The sequence below is a fragment of the Rhopilema esculentum genome, chromosome 11, assembly GCF_057945365.1.
Source record: "Rhopilema esculentum isolate cy_ngs chromosome 11, ASM5794536v1, whole genome shotgun sequence".
Taxonomy (NCBI): Eukaryota; Metazoa; Cnidaria; class Scyphozoa; order Rhizostomeae; family Rhizostomatidae; genus Rhopilema; species Rhopilema esculentum.
This window is the reverse complement of record NC_142825.1, coordinates 16,768,449-16,784,859: the sequence shown is the minus strand read 5'-3', so window position 1 is coordinate 16,784,859 and position 16,411 is coordinate 16,768,449. Positions and strand designations below refer to the sequence as shown.

Here is a 16,411-nt window from a genome sequence, read left to right as displayed (position 1 = left end):
AACATCAAAGGTTGTTGACATGATCGCCGTTTCAGAGACACCTTTGCCTTTCCTGAGTTAACGTGGCCTCATTGTAACTAACATTTTTTTGCAAACTCTCTTTATGGGCACACATTTATTGAAATTCTGTTAGTTCAAAAAAAGAAAAATTAATCTAACCAAAACCTTAGCTCACAGGGCACTGATGTTTTGCTCCAAAACTAGATTTGGTCCTGAGCAAATAAAGGAAATTTCTGATTTTGAAGAATAAATACCCAGAATATGTTACTTCGACTTGTTTTTTTAAAAAGTTGCTAATTTCTCGGCTGAAAAAAGCTTGCCCCCAGAAAAATGCTCTGTGGAATTCAAAATGTCGTGAATTGACAATGTTTCATCAAAATTTTTGTGCTATCTTCATATATTAACTTCGTAATATAATAGCTTTTCTGCAATTTAATCTATAATGGTTTTTTTGCATGTTTAAATGTTTGCACGGGATAGGCAGTCTGTAATAGAACAAAGGTTTCTTTTTTATTTCAAATATGAGAAAGAAGTTTCAATGAAGCAAGCAAGATAATATATGTTTTTTCGGTCTTTGTATTTAGTTATCTCTACCTACCTCTGTGGCTCTGTCTCTCCCATTTATTGTGTCATGTTGGTATTATAGGTTGGTATCAGGGGCGAAGCTAAAAATCATTTTAGAGGGGTAAAGAAGTGAGTTTTGCTGATGAAAAAGGGCTTGTCTCACTTTTTAAAAGATAAATTCTCTTATATCCTGCTATTGTGCGTTTCTATTTCAAAGTTCATACTTTTGTGCCATACGCTGAAAGTTAAACTACTACAGACATGTTAATATGTTACAATTGTTGCAAAAAGGTTACACGGTAAGCACAAAAATTACTTCTTTTGCCTAGCAAAAATCCGAGGAAAAAGTTTTTAAGGGGGTACCGCACCCCTGTACCACCTTTTGGCAATGCCCTTTTTTTTCCTTTGTGTAAGTTGGCGCACCCAAGAAAATCTTCGGAGTAAATATGTGGCGTACCAATTTCATAATTTCCAGTATGGCCAGTAAGAAATTATCAGTTCCTAAAATCCATAGAGTCAATGTTCTAGATATAATTTGTATAATAAGAATCATACTTCATTGTACAATTTAAATTTCCATTGCTAGTTTACTTTTTCCTTTTAAGACTAAAAAGTATTTCTTCTCCAAAAGGTATGTGAGCGATGCTATTCATGAACTAAATTCATTTGTATACTCTATTATTTTTAAACAAAGGTTATGTATACTCTATTATTTGCCTTTAATTTGCATTAATTCGGTAAATCCCTTTCTGTTTCTTTTATTGCTACTGGAAACGCTAAATAGAAACTAGAAATGATTGACATTTTTATAGCGTGTTCAGATAGTTCGTTTATTAAACATAGCAACGCATGAATAGTGAATTTTTAAAAAATTGAACCTTGGAGATTGAAGTTGTAAAAGGGATATTAGTCAATTAAATTTAAATCTCGAGTTACTGAGTGTTGATGTTGTTGTTTGCCGTTGTTGCCAAGATTGCAAATCGACTGGTTGAAGAAGCTAAATTGATGTAAGAATGTTGCAGAATAAATCAGAAATATATTATCTCAGTTTTACATTGATAATTCTTATACTGCTGAAAGTCTATGATTATGGTTCCTTCTGATAAACCCCACCCTCCACTGAACATGGCACCCTCAGCTAACTATTTGGAAAAATTGCTGCCCTCTATTGAATGCTGCATCTTGAAGAGCAGCATTCATTAGAAAACACACACTATTCGAGGGCTATGAAAGTTTTTATGTCATAGAGATGAGAACTCTGATGGAGTTAGTGGTATTGACATTCCTTGACATACCATAATGCGAGTTAGTAATTTGCCTACAAAATTTGGTGTGGCCTAAATGAACCATACTATTTTGGGCCAGGCATTTGGACACCCTATTTCTAAAGATCATAAAAAGTCATTCAACTGGTGTAAATGGATAACAACATGTATCTCGATTCTTTATTTAAAAAATGTTTACAAGAAAAGTCAATTGCAAGACTTGTCTACGTTTAAGGTTATTCCATATTTTCATGTTGGTATATATGTTAGTTGTTTTGGCTAAATCCTTCTCACATGACATCAGCATCATAGATTCAAAGCGTGAGTTAGTCATTGGGCTTCTGAGGTAATTTTCATCAGCTTGAGACTACGGAATGATCTCTTGTCATTCGCAACTATGACTGGTGTTGTAAGGAGTAGTCGATATGTCTTGTTCTTAAGGGGAAAGGCAGTTTTGAACTTATGCGATAATTTCCCAGCTTCTGAGCATAAAGTAGCTGTTTTGTTGTAAGTGCGTGAAAGACATGTGGAAAATTGGGCTTGAAATGCTAACATGTCAATGTATATTTTTGGAAATAGTTCCATCAGTTTTATGACATCTTCACGATTTCAACTTTTTAAGGGTGGATGTAGAGCTGCAGCAAGTGACTATACTGCCTGTAAACATACAGTGAGCGTATCTCTAAGTTGTGAGATGTGGATGTCTAACACAACTTTGAACTCTTTGGGTAGAACTCTGTAATACCAATCACATGCATTTTTTTGATGTTCATCCACCCTTGCTGGCTTTTCCTCTAACGATCTTTTCGCTTGAATTTCTGCCTGAGCACTTCCCCCACCTTATGTGTGAACTGAATTCCAGCTTCAATCACTGATCCATTTTTTCTGAATCGTTGCCTTTTTCTATCAGACTGTTAACTGTTGAACTGATAATGATCATAGCATCGATGATATTGAGGTCTTTTGCTTGTAAAGCCTGTATAATTAGTTTTCTTTTTATCGTGATATATTTCATGAACATAATGCCAATAATAAAATTTGCACCTTCCATTTTTCCATGGTTATGCCATGACAGTTTGCAGCTTCAATTAATGCAACACTGGTCTTCATAATTGTCCACAATGAACATATCTTCAAGATGTTTCACAATAAATTGGTCAATTCCCTCTGCTATGAGACCACCCAGCGGGCCATATGATAGCAAGCACAACTGAAAGAATAAAATTTGGGCTTTGTTCACATAAATTTGACACCCTTTCAGAAAAAGTGCTTTAGGGTGTCCCCCCATTGGTAGCCAAATGTAAAAAGAGACATAAATTGTCAGCGATTAAACTTGCCAAGCGATAGAGAATGGTTGCTTCTATAATCACCTTTATTCTCATTAATTTTTGAAAACCTCTTGGTAGTTATTGCAGGCTTCCTAAAAACAGTTTGATCTACTTTTAGCAAAGGTGATTTCATTTTTGTTAAAGAATATTATAAATAGTTCAATTGTTTTTTAATGTGGCGCACAACCGCCACGGCACAATCTTTTTTCATGGCACAGATCTATATTTAAATGGCACAGATATTTATTTACATAGCAAAGTTATATATTTCCCATGTAGTCTGTGTCGAAACTTCCATGTTGTTTGGATTAGGGGTGCTGTCCTAAAAAGTGAAAAAGGGGCCTGTGCTGTGGAAGCTACACTCAAGATCACACCCATGTTCACACCCTGTATACTAGCATTTCTGTTAAAGACTCTATTGTGGATAATAGATTATTAAAAGTATTCTCTGACTCTAAAAGCTAATGGAAATTGTTCATTCATTGAAAATTTCCAATAAAAGAATTTACCCAACCAAACATATACTGGCCTTGTTAAGGAGGGGGGAGCTAAAATATATCTTGATTTTAACTCTTCCCTCCAGTCCCATACCCCTGGAGGCCATTTTGAGAAGTCTGTAGATAGTAAGTTGCAAAATAGATGAAATCAACCTGGAAAGGATGATTACGTTTTACTGTAGTCTCTTAAATTGTTTTGTACCAATATATTTTGCATGCTGAGCAATGCACACCAATTATAGATTTTATTTGTAACTGTAATTGGTTATTGTCATTTCAAATTCTAGGACCAACATTATGTCTGCATTGAAATGATGAAAACAAATTAAACACAGTGAAGGCTTCACTGTTTATTTAAGGGGGGCATAGATAAAATATAAAAGAAGATAGAATACTATTTTTAATTATTAAAATGGTTTAATCAGATCAACAGTGTTGGTGGACACCAGCAATCCAGGATAACTATACACTAGCACATCAAACTTGTTGCCCTTGCACATCAAAAGATCCCATGTAAAGTGTCATACTCTGCTGACTGGGTGACCCATGGATGTCACTGCCTGTTTGTATGGCACCTTATTATCTTTTTTTACCAAATAAAGCCTTTCAGACCATAATCTTCTTGCATCTGTTTTTATGATATGTTTTTTAAAGAATTTATTTTGGTAATATTTCAACACTCAAACATGTCTTAAACATTAGTCTAAGAACTTTGTTCTCTCTTTTTCTACAGCTGCTGCTCAGCAAAAATGCGATTAAATTGCATATATTGCTGGCAGTGCCTAGTTGATCAGCAAATTGTTAGCCCTCCTAACAGGGTTCAGTCAAGTAGTGCAAGCCAAACTGCTATTGCAGCACAGTCTTTTGGAAGACCCAATGGACCTGTCAAACAATGAGCTTTGGAGCCTTTTGCAAGGTTAAAAGTGTGAATTGACAAGATTGCATAAATAAGCCGAACAGGGAAAATGAGAAAAATAAGGAAAATGAGAAAGGCAAATAAAGATGTGTTCATTTTTATTGGAAGGAAACAGTTATCGAAGAAGATGCTGAAAACAATGTGGGGCAAGTGATAATTTTACCACATCCAAAATGGTAATTTTCGAGCCGGTGGTGAAATCATTGCTGCTAGCATTGCACAAGGAGGCCCATCACCTTTGTTTCTTGAGCACTGTGCATTTAATGCTATTCATAGCAAAGTTAAAATGCCAAGTATTCAGGAAAATGATCTAACAAGACAAGAGAAAGAAATATTAAAGAAAATAAAGAAAGACTGTAATGCATACAGTGAGAGCATCATAGATCACAACTATACAGGTCCAATTGATCAAATGCATTGTGAAGCCTTAATGTTCTTATAAAAACAGGTTCTTTTATGCGGGTTTCTACTGTACATTGTGAAGCCATCATAAATTCCTTGAAGGTTTCCTTAGTGAGCCAGCGAAAGATGTATATGCCTGAGTTCAACATAGGCCTCAATGCATAGGCCTCAAAGATCTTATCTCCTGTAACCAAGAATTGTGCAGCAAATTTTTTAGTATAAATGAAATGGACCCAAGTCCAGATGGGAATACAGGATTCTATCACCTGTTTTTACAGATACTGGCTCAATTCGCAGAAAAATGGAAGAGGAAATAATGGATATATTTCAAGACATGTTGATACAATTTGAAGCTACAAAAGTGTCTGGTCATGAAGTTGCTGTTGCATGGCAGGAATTTGATGAAGCAGAAGATTCAAAAAAGATAAAGATATATATCATTCTCCTTAGGTATCAGTTTTAAGGATCATGGGATGTCTAACAGGCTAGCAACATAAACCATCAATCCAAAGTTGAAATCACTTGTCACTTTTATCATGATTATCTACAGACCATGATAATATTTGGGCCACCTTGGTGATCATATTTTCAAATTTATGTTACATCTTTGTGATTGTCACATCTGAAATAGGATCTGTACCAATTCTGAGGTAATTCTAAGAAATTTTGAAATTGAACTCAACTTTTTGATGAGACTACAAATGGACCTTAGTATGAAGAGGGTTAAGTTTGAAATTTACTGGCTAGTGTTGAATGATACATGCTAGTATCGCCGTGTTGAATGATACATGTTATTCAATCGATTGTGCCATTAAAAATTGCCTTGCCAATAGCACAGTGTACTTCCCTGCAGCATCTGTGTTCTAACACACCCACCAACAGCTCATCTTTGCAGTGTCAACACGAGCACGTTTAGAAAAGGAAGGAGATATGAATGGGTTAAGTAAAAACGTGATTTGAATGGGAAAAGATGCGAGTGGATAAATTACAGATGTAAGTTTCTTTTGAAGACGGCTTGGACTAAATGATTCATTCACAATTTGGGGCCTAAATAGACCTTAGGCTTGCCTGCCTAAACCAAGTTATTGAAGGCAGGCCTGGCGTCTATTTAGGCCCTACGAGTGACTGAATTGCTTAGGAAAGAATTTATCTAATACTGTAATCAAAACCACATATCAGTCTTTCACAGCAATCCTCTTTTCGAATCTGTCCTCCAGTGTTTTACGAGGAATGCCATGATTGTCTTCCTGAAATTCACTTGCGCTTGCCCAGGCAGAGCGAGTGGTTCCCTCTGATATGAAGCGTGAGTTTGTTAGTTCACAACTCCATAATCTCTATCAGTTGAACTGTGGATTAATGGAAATTGTTTTGAAATACTTTCAGTGCTGCTGTATTTGCTTTGCCACATCTTGCGTTGATTTGGTAATACTAAAATGAATCTGCCTTTAAGAAATATGATGGGAGTGCGCTTTGTTGTTGTTTGCAATTCGATTATCAAATTGAATGTGTGCTACTTTCTATGTTACACGCCATATGCAAAATTTTGCCATGATCTCATAACTTTGGTGGGGCCTTGTAAACAATTACGTCCAATTATTTTTACATCATATTCCTCAGCAAAGGTTGAAGTTTCTTTTTAGGCTGAAAAAGACAATTCGAATATATCTTTGCAGTAGCACTTTAAAATCTGGACTCTGCTTGGGCCTTTTGTCTGTTGTATTCTTACACTGACAGGGCAGTATTTATAATATTTTTTTACTTGACTTGATTCTATTCGTTGATTTGCAGTTGTTCTCTGCATCTGGGCAAGTTCCATTGAAAACAGCTAAAAAGCATTTTACAGCAAATGCTGTTATAACAGCTCGTTTCAACAGCTTCCCCTGCAATTTTCAAACATTAAACTAGCAAACCTTTAAAAAATATGTCTTGGTAGCTTTCCTTGGATCCCTCATCGAATAATTACAACAGCTTGAAAATAAAGACAGATGATTTTTCCTGGTAACAAAGGATGTTAAAATGTAGGAATAACTGTTTCCTTAATATTCTAGGCGTCCTTTTTTAGATTTTCAACATTTGAGTCTGGGTTTCAGAAAAGCTATCATTTGGATTTTGGGTATTTGAGGCCACATGGTATAAACCACCTGAAGTGTCATTAGCTATACTATCAAGGTTGCCTTAATTGTTCCTAATAGCAACTCCATCAAAGTTCTGCATCTTATCTATTAGTTTTCCTGTTAATCTTTCTCTCCCTCCAATAGTTTTACAATCACCTAACTTCTTGTTTCCATAACTAGCTTTCACCGTGCGAAGTTTTTTTTTGCACATGGTGGCTGAGTTGAGCATGTGTTTTTTCTCGCTCAGCTTCACAGTCTTATTTCTGTATTCAATTCATGATTTTATGGTTCCGTTTTAATAAAAAAGTTCAGTTTAAATTGCTTGTTAATTTAATTTGATGGTCTTAGCTATCCATTAAGATGACGAACGTTGATAAAGAGGAGCAAGTTAGTTTGTCAGTTGTCAACGTCCAATAGCTGTTCAAGAAAATGCATTTTGCACAATGATCAAAGTAATGTTCAATGGACTAAGAGAGGATGCAAAACAGGTTAAAAATGATGTGATTGAATCACAAAATAGTCTCGAATTTAGTCAAAAAGACGTCTCAGAAATTGAGGAAAGCTATCACTTGTTAACCAAACGGTCAACAAAAATTGCACGAACTTTGAGAAGGTGGAAATTGTGCGTGTTGAGAACAAGGTTGAATATATTGAGAATCAGTCAAGGAGAAATAACATAAAACTAATTGGCCTAATCGAATGTGACGATGAAGTATCTTGGAATGACACGGAGAAAATAGTTTTTGAATGTTTCAAACATTCAATAGAAATATTCAAACATTCAATAGAAGTTTCAAAAACAAGCTCAACTTTCAAGAGACAGTGGAGATTGAAAGAGCTTATTTGTTGTGAAAGGCCGACCAGGAGCAATCCATGAAGACAGTTAATCATGTGGGCCTAGGCCAGTTGTTGCAAAAAAGGCAATACTCAAAGCAGCAAGGATAGAGAAACCTGATGAATTCTTTCCTATCATGACCTTGCAAAGAAAACTCTGGAGAGATGAAGAAGCAAAATTCCTGATCTCATTCCAGCTCAATGTAAAGGAAAAATGCATACTTCATAGGAGACAAGTTGGTCATATAACAGAAGCCTTTTCACTCTGACAGAAAGCCACAAAGAAGAAGGCAAGAAAGCCATGAAAATGATGAAGATACCGAGGTCACCTTTGGTTGATTCTGGACTCAGTAACTCAATGAACTGATAAAAAAATTTGTGTTAATCTTCTACTTAAGGTATATAGAAATTTATTTCAGTTCAATCTCAATTTTGTTATATTTTCTAGGCCAAGATGGAAAGAACCCCTAAGTATCCCTGTCGCACAAAAACGTGAACAATAAAGGCATTTTCTGCAATAATTGTAATTTTTGGCATTATATAAAATGCAATTACACATCTGCCTCAGAATATCAAGACCTTCAAATGAATCTGATAATGTTTTATTGTTTTGTTTAAAGTGCAAATTGAGTAATCATGAATCCATTTTCCTTTTTGGTGTTATTGATAATAAACATTAACAAATCCTTTTGATTTTGACAAACCGTCTATTGTTGATTCACCTCTTGTTTTACCAACTTGCCTAGTCTACAAGACTTTGATATTGAAGAACACTGGCCTTCTAATATTGATTCTACTCATCATACTGTTCAAGACATATCTACTTCTGATTCTTCTCCCGCTGATCTTTCCTTCTTATACATGAATGTACGTCTTATACATGAAAGTCTTTCCTGTCACTTTGATGTACTTCAGTCTGTGCTTGGTAATCTTAACCACCAAATTGTAAGACCACTAAACACTAACGTAAACATTCCTTGATACACCTTTTTTCATCAAAGTCTCAAATTCAAAATGGTGGCGTTGGTCTTTACGTCAAAACTGGTTTGGGCCCTATTCCAAGGCCAGAGTTGGTCAGTGAAAGTAATGAGTATGAAACCGTTTAGGGTGAAAATGAGACTTCAAAAGATGATGTGCCTCAAATGAAATATAAGCAAAAACAAAACAAATATTTTGGGAATATATTGGTAAGTACTTTATGAGATACAGCTGTTTGTCATCATCCTGTTTCCTACTGGATATCTAAACTGAGGTTGTTCATCTTCCCGGTTCTTCTGTTCATTATTATTTTCATTGAATTCATTTTCACTTTCACTGTCCTCTGATCCAATGTCTGTAACATTTGCTGCTCCTTTGAATACTTTAATAAACGATTTTTTTTGTGTAATTTTGTGATTTTGATTTTGAGCAGTGACTCTTGAGCCTTTGATTTCTGTTACAATGTATGGATTTGTACTGGCTTGTTAAGCTGTTCTTCTTTTGTTGTCTTACAAGGACTTGGTCTCCGTTCTTTATTTCTGAATTCTTTGTATGATTTCTCTTGTCATAATACTCTTTAGCTCTCTGTTTGATTTTCCTTTCCTGCTAAGTCTTTGTGCTTGTTTTTTGGGGCTGGACTTCCTGGTTAATGTGGTATCTTTGCTCTTATTATTCTATTGAACAGCAACTGTGCAGGAGATATTCCAGTTACACAATGAGGCGAGCTTCTGTAATTCAGTAGAAATTGATACAGTTCTTTCTTTATATTCTTGCTCTCAATTTGACACGTGTGAAGTAGTTTTTTTAACGACCTGATAAATGCCCCCAGCTTCTGCATTACCCTGGGGCCAAAGTGGTGCATCAGGTAACTGTCTGCAGCAAAAAAAGACCAAGAAATGATAAAAAAGGCAGAATTAACTGTAAGAACAGAAGCAAAGTAGAGAAGATGAAATATACAACCTGAAAAAAAGACAACCGAGCAGAAAAGGACAGTGCAAGAAGGTGAACAGTATGCTGCTGGAAAATATAATGCACGAGAATATTCAATTATGTGGTTAAAAGTAATAACTTTTTTACATGGTATATATTTTATTTCTAATTGAATTTCAAGAAAAGTGACATTTCTCTTGAAGTAAGTTGAAAACCTATTAACTCTAGCTTGCAAGCTCTTCATACATTTCTTTCCTTTCCCAACCTCCCTGCTTTATCAATGAGTAGAGATCTCTGTTCTCTATATTTTGAATGCTTATTCCGGAGGAAAACCTTCAGCAGGTACACCTGCATATTTAACTAAAGCAGTACCTCCAACAATTTTTGCATGGTTAATGTCTTGTAGAGCCGACAGAATGGGATCTGAGATATCTATTCTACGGTGGATTTGACAGATTGCTTCCCTATATCAATGCCTACATCTTGTTAGGAAGCTTTCTGGTGAGGAAGCATCTCTTTAGTAGTTTCTGCTGCCATGTATCCAGGATACACTTTTTTCCAGTGGAACCTATTTACTCTCGTCATTGATATTGACATCTGCTAAGGAATCTTCATGAATGTCATATGAAGCATTCACAGTACACGCTTTAGCTTCGAAAAAAGTGCATGCAGCTTAAATGAATTTGACTTGAAAAACAGATTCAGGCCTGTAAGATCCTCAAGGACGAATTCCGAGAATTCAAGGGTCGCCTTGATATAAAGGGGATGTCAAGACAGACAAGACTCTTTCAGCATGAGGTGAATTTGCTTCTGCAACCTCAGCAACAAAGAACAATTCCAGTGCAGGCCACTGCCCAAGAATTCGCTTAACACATGTGACAACCAATAACCAGCGGGTCTGACAAGGCTTCAGAATCTTGCGCACATCAACCTCAACAAATTTTTGAAATTCCATAAGGCTTTTCTGTCGGTTTGGTGATAACTTAAAATAGTTATTAATCGTTGTATGATAACTGTTCAGCCGCATTTGAAAAAGTTTTGCTTGCTCAGCAGCAAAATGAACCCTGTGGCAGTAGCATTTCAAGACGAATAGCCCTGGAGCTGCATCTTTCATTCTTGTCAGGACAGAGTTGTTACCTCCCTGCATCAAATTTTAACCATCTGAAGCAAAGCCTCATACCTTGGTCCAAGGCATTTCGTCTTTTTCAAGAATGTCTTTCAGGCAATTGAAAAGGCCTTCTGCATTTTCTCCTTCTACTGGAATGAGGGAGAACAGTCTTGTGATTGGCTGGCATGTTTCCTTTTCCAAGTACTGCACATTTACGCAGAATACTTTCTTCATGGTGATATGTGTCGCTTTATTACAAAAGAATTGAAAATCCATTTGTCTTCTTCAAATCTGCAACTAAATGTTCATGGGCATAGACTAAGAGGCATTCAGTGAGCAAATATGTGTCTTTGGTTCGGTTGCAGGTCATTCCTTTCACCCCCTTGAAGCATTGGTAGAAGCGAGTCTAAGGTGATTCTGTTGACGTTACAAACACAGTAATTGGTTGTGTTGCTTGTACTGTGTTGCATTTTGAACATGAAAGCGACGACCTTGAATGTCCGTTGAGCTATGATTTGCCAGGAACTAAGTTCTTTTTACAAAACAAGCAAAATGCTTTGTTCGGACTGCTTTTAAGTGACGAGAGCCATCCCTTTGCCCAAGCCTCTTTTCCCCAATCACTGCCATAACTTTGATTCCGAAACTTTTTCTCTAAATCTTTTGGCATTTCAAATTTCCCATGTTGTTCTTCGCCAATGGACAAGTTGATGAAATGAAATACAAATAAAACTGACCTGAAATCGGAGGGCTATTTATAAGAGAATGACAGCAAAGATTGACAGCAAAGGGGCTTCCTCATATCTTACACTTCCTAGATTTTGTAGGGGTAATGGGTCATTTGTACTAGTAAGGTAGGGGACAAATTTTCAAGTTTGTAGGGGAAAGTAGAGGATTTTAGCCTGAAGGGGAAAACAGCCACCACTGTCCTGTTGCTCAATTCTTGGATGAACATTGCGCAGAACCTCGTCTGAAATATCTTCGCAACATTGGCTTGTCTTCTGATTTAAGCTCTTTGATAAGGTTTTTAAAAGCCCCTTTCTCCTTTCTTTTCACTATCCAAGACCTCACTCAAATTTTTCTGTTACGAGGGCGACGTCTTCTGCGTTTCAGCAAGATATATAATGCTGTTAACAGTGCAAGTTTCTTTTTACTTCTTCTAAGAGTCATCTTGTAAAAAATTGAAAATCGCGCCAAAACAGATGTGCCCAGTTACCTATGTCTTCTACCCAGTTCCCCATTGTTAAAAAATCTGTGCTTCACAGGCAAAAGTGGGTCATGTGCGGATTACCAAAAGACAAAAATCTTCGTCTTTCAAAGACAAAAGTCTGCTGTGTGCAGATTAAATCTTTCAAATGAAGATCTGCTAAAAATCATTCTAGAGGCCATGAAGAATTACCACTCAAACCAAATTTGAAAATTGTCGCTGCAACACTAAATTATATCCAGGCCTCTAAACGTTTTGGCTAAATTGATGATACAAACAACGTATTTTCTCTCTCCTCTCCTCTTTCTAGAAATAGTTTCTATTTATTCTTTTTCCTTCATTTTGTATCTTTAAATTGTAGTTAATTTAGTTCTATATTTTGAATGTAAATTACCATAGGGTTGCTATGTATTCCTATGCTCCCTGTGGTATCGACTGGTAAATTTGTGTATGTTTTGTAAAAATATAATGTGACTTTTTAAAAAAACATTGTTTACGAGGTCATCCCCGATATTTTAGCTAATTAAACAAAATATTCTTATTCACTCAGTTAGGCTGCGGTCACACTGTACTTTTCCAAGCATCCTTTTTGCTAATCCACATTTGTTTTTACATCATGCCACCGGTCACACATGATTCTTTATAAGGATGCTTTAGTACCCTCAAGGAATTAATAGGTCAAGAAAATAACATGCACATTTATAACACACAGAGTATATTTCCTGCCAAAATTTCACTATTTATGCTTCTTGGTTTGCGCCAATATAAAATTTCTTTATTCGTTATCATGATGGAGCTACAATCGTCTATCTTGTTTCTTGTCATGGTTTATCGATTTATTGCAAATTCAAGAGCATCAGATCTTAGCAAGAAACAGATTATGGCAAAGAGAGCTTTTCTTTTGGCCAGAGCATGACGAAACTATTTTGTCTCATCAATGAATAACTGCCAGGCTTTTTGAAGGATAAAAGAAGCAAATTTACTTTGAGGAGCTATTGAAAGGGCTCAGCATTGGTTTGATAGACTATGGGCTAACTTAGAGTTTGATACCCTCGATGATTATTGGAAACAGGAGTTTCGATTTTCTAGACAATCATTCAATGATATCGTAAATATTGTTGCTGGCAGGATATTCTACTGGTAAATATTGTTGCTGGCAGGATATTCTACTGGTAAATATCGTAAATATTCTACTGGAAATAGTTTTGGATCAACTGCTGCTGCTTTTGGTGTTGGGAAATCTAGCGCAGTTGATTTAACCAAGCAATTTTGCACATGTGTGGCGAGGCAAGCAGGCAATTTTTAAAATTTCCCTAAAATGAGAAAGAAACAACTATAGCTTTGGAAACATTCTCAGAGATATGTAAAATCCCTCAAGTTATAGGAGCAATTGACGCCACACATATAGAGATTGTTGCACCTGAAAATGCGCCCATTGACTACTTTTGCAGGAAACAAAAGTTCACTATAAATACGCAAGCTGTCGTCGATGTAAATTTTGAAATTTATTCATGTATCATAAGGTTTTCCAGGCAGCATTCACGATGCAAGGGTTTTACGTGCGAGTTCAATTTATCATACAGCGGAAAGGGGCTATATTCTGAATAGGCCACTTGCAAATATAGAGAACCAGCCCGTAAAACCTTTCATTATAGGTGATGGGGCATTTCCACTGAACAGAAAGCTGTACCCTGACAATGGAGCATTGACAAGATCACAGACGAAATATAACAATTTTTTCTTCTGGCAGATCTGTTGTGGAGAGGGCGTTTGGAATTTTAAAAGCCCGTTGGAGATGACTATTGAAAAACCTTGATAATAGAACAAGTAATGTTGTTGAGGTCATTATAACTTGCTGTGTTCTTCATAATATATGCGAAGAAAATGGGGATGAAATGGAGGACGAAGAATTCACAGCACCTGTTATTGAACATGAACAACAATTCAACACAATAATAAATGAAGATGTTGTTGAAAACAATGGCAAAGATCTTTGTAGATTAATGAAAAATTTTCTTAGAAACAATTGACTTGAACAGAATCAAAATCTAACATAAATTCGGCAGGATTTAGAAGAACTGGAGCAAAGTTCGAAAATTAGTTATTCAAATTTGCTCTGTACCTATGGCATTCCAGATCCGTGTGAAATAGGTGAATGGAAGGAAGAGATATTGTTGTGGCCTCATGTTGACCTTGGAATTATATTTGCATTTATCATTGAGAAAAAAACATTTGATACAGAATATATAGAACAATATAAGGCAAGGAAAGCCTATTCGTATTTTATGAGTGGATTTGTCCACAAATTATTTGTACATCAATTGTCTGGTGACAAAATTTTGCTAAAAGGAAAGGTGACCTCATTGCAAAAATTTAATCAAGACCGCTGCAAAGCATGGGTTCTTTGTAATAAAACTGGAAATGTTTTATGTGGTTATTGCACATGTACAGCAAGATTTGCCAAATGCTGCAACCACGCAAATTCTAAAGGAATGATCAACCCCACCTGTACCGATGTTGCTTCTTTTTGGAATGTAAGCACTCAGCGTAATGTTACGTTTATGAGAATAAAAGACGTGGAAAATGGAAAGCACAAAATAACCAACAAGAACAAAAACTTGTTCTTTAGAGTGACTTTAAAATTCTTCTGATCCAAGCCCATTGGATGAGACAACTTTCTCAACAACTACTGAAAGAAAAACTGTTTGCAGCTGTCCTCAAATGCATTGACCCTTCTTGTGATTACGATTGCCCACCTTCTTTATGGGACATTGCAGATGAGATTCTGGCTGAAAATGGTGGAAAAGAAGATAATAAAGAATTGATTTGATACATTTATTTTTAAACTCACTTTCTTTTAATGAAAATCAATTGAAGGAGCTCTAGAGCAACAAGGGCACAGAGAGGCTCACATATCTGGAGAGACCAGCGCGTAGGCTGCATCACGGCTAAAAGAATAAAAGATGTGTGCACCAATGTCCAGTCTATTGCGAAATCAAGGGGCAAGAAATGAAAAGTGCATCCCCTTCTAGCCAGGTTATTCAAAGACAAAGACATTGGTGCTCTCCTTGCCGTAAAGTATTGTAGAAGCATGAAACAAATGCAAAAAAGCTTTCGGAGAGCATGTCGTAAAAAAAGGCAGGTTGCTGGATTCAGGGTTGGTTGCAAGCCTCTCCTTTCCTTTTACGAGGGCAACACCTGACAGCATTTTTACGTGCAAATGCTGTGATGGAGGGAAAGTCCCAGTGGATACAAGTGCTCATATAAGTTACGAGATAAATGTTTATTTGATGTGTTCAAGAAGTTGAACTATCTAGAGGAACGAGAGGGTAAAATCTCTTTGAGCAAAAGTCACAAGTACTACAGTCAAGTCACCACTCAAACTGCACTACTTGGGGCATATTATGCCTTTTTTTGTAGTATGGACTTTCATTGGAGACCTGTTTTCCTAAAAAACTAACTTTGATAGCTCTCTCTGGGCAGAGCTAGAGCACGATGCCAAAAATTTTTTTATCACATGTAGTTGACATTTTACAGAAACGAAGAGAAATTTTATTTCGTGCCACAAGTTAAAAATTCTCCCCTTGAGCCTGAGGAGATGAATGGAACATCAGGTTGTATTGTAGAGGGTTCAAATTGTTTACTGTGGCATCATTGGCCATGCGTTAATCTATCCACATCTCTCAAAGGTGACTGGACATGCAATGCTTGCATTAGTAGTGCAATGAAGGACTCTATTGGTATTTGCTGAAAATTGACTGCTAGCTACGAAATCAAACTTAACCTTTTAATGTTATATAGAGTTTATATATATATATATCAGGGGCGGCGTGGGGGGGGGGGAGGGTAATCAAGGTAATCACTGATTACCTATTGCTTCAAGAATTTTAGAGCTATTTTGTTTCTCGCAAAGTCATACAAAACATGACGTTCTCGAAGTTTTAAACAGTTGTTGCATCATAACAACAAGGTGGAGTCCTCTTATTGTGCTCTATGACATATATTGACTCATTGCCCTCTTGCTTTCTTTACCATAGTTTCGCAGAAAGTCGATAATTAGCTGAAAATCTTTCTGCAAACATCGCTTTTAATATGATAGCTATTGAATTTGTGACTTAATTCTATATTGAACAGACGGGCTTAAAGAGGAGAGCGCCTCGCAGCAACATAGTCATTCCACAACCCGTAGCACTGTTGCTCTTGAAAAAAGGACATGTCATCTCACAGGATGTCCTTGAGTACCTCCAATCCGCTACTAAAATTCCAAAAGT

General features: G+C 36.4%; 1 long non-coding RNA gene across 1 annotated transcript; it reads right to left on the bottom strand.

Moving 5' to 3' along the window:
* Window positions 1-5,695: 5,695 nt before the first annotated feature.
* On the bottom strand, window positions 5,696-16,252 carry LOC148959127 (uncharacterized). The gene is made up of 2 exons (XR_016144303.1): window positions 8,881-16,252; window positions 5,696-8,850 (listed from the first exon to the last, which is right to left on the bottom strand). It is a non-coding gene; the product is annotated as an uncharacterized LOC148959127 (long non-coding RNA).
* Window positions 16,253-16,411: the final 159 nt, after the last annotated feature.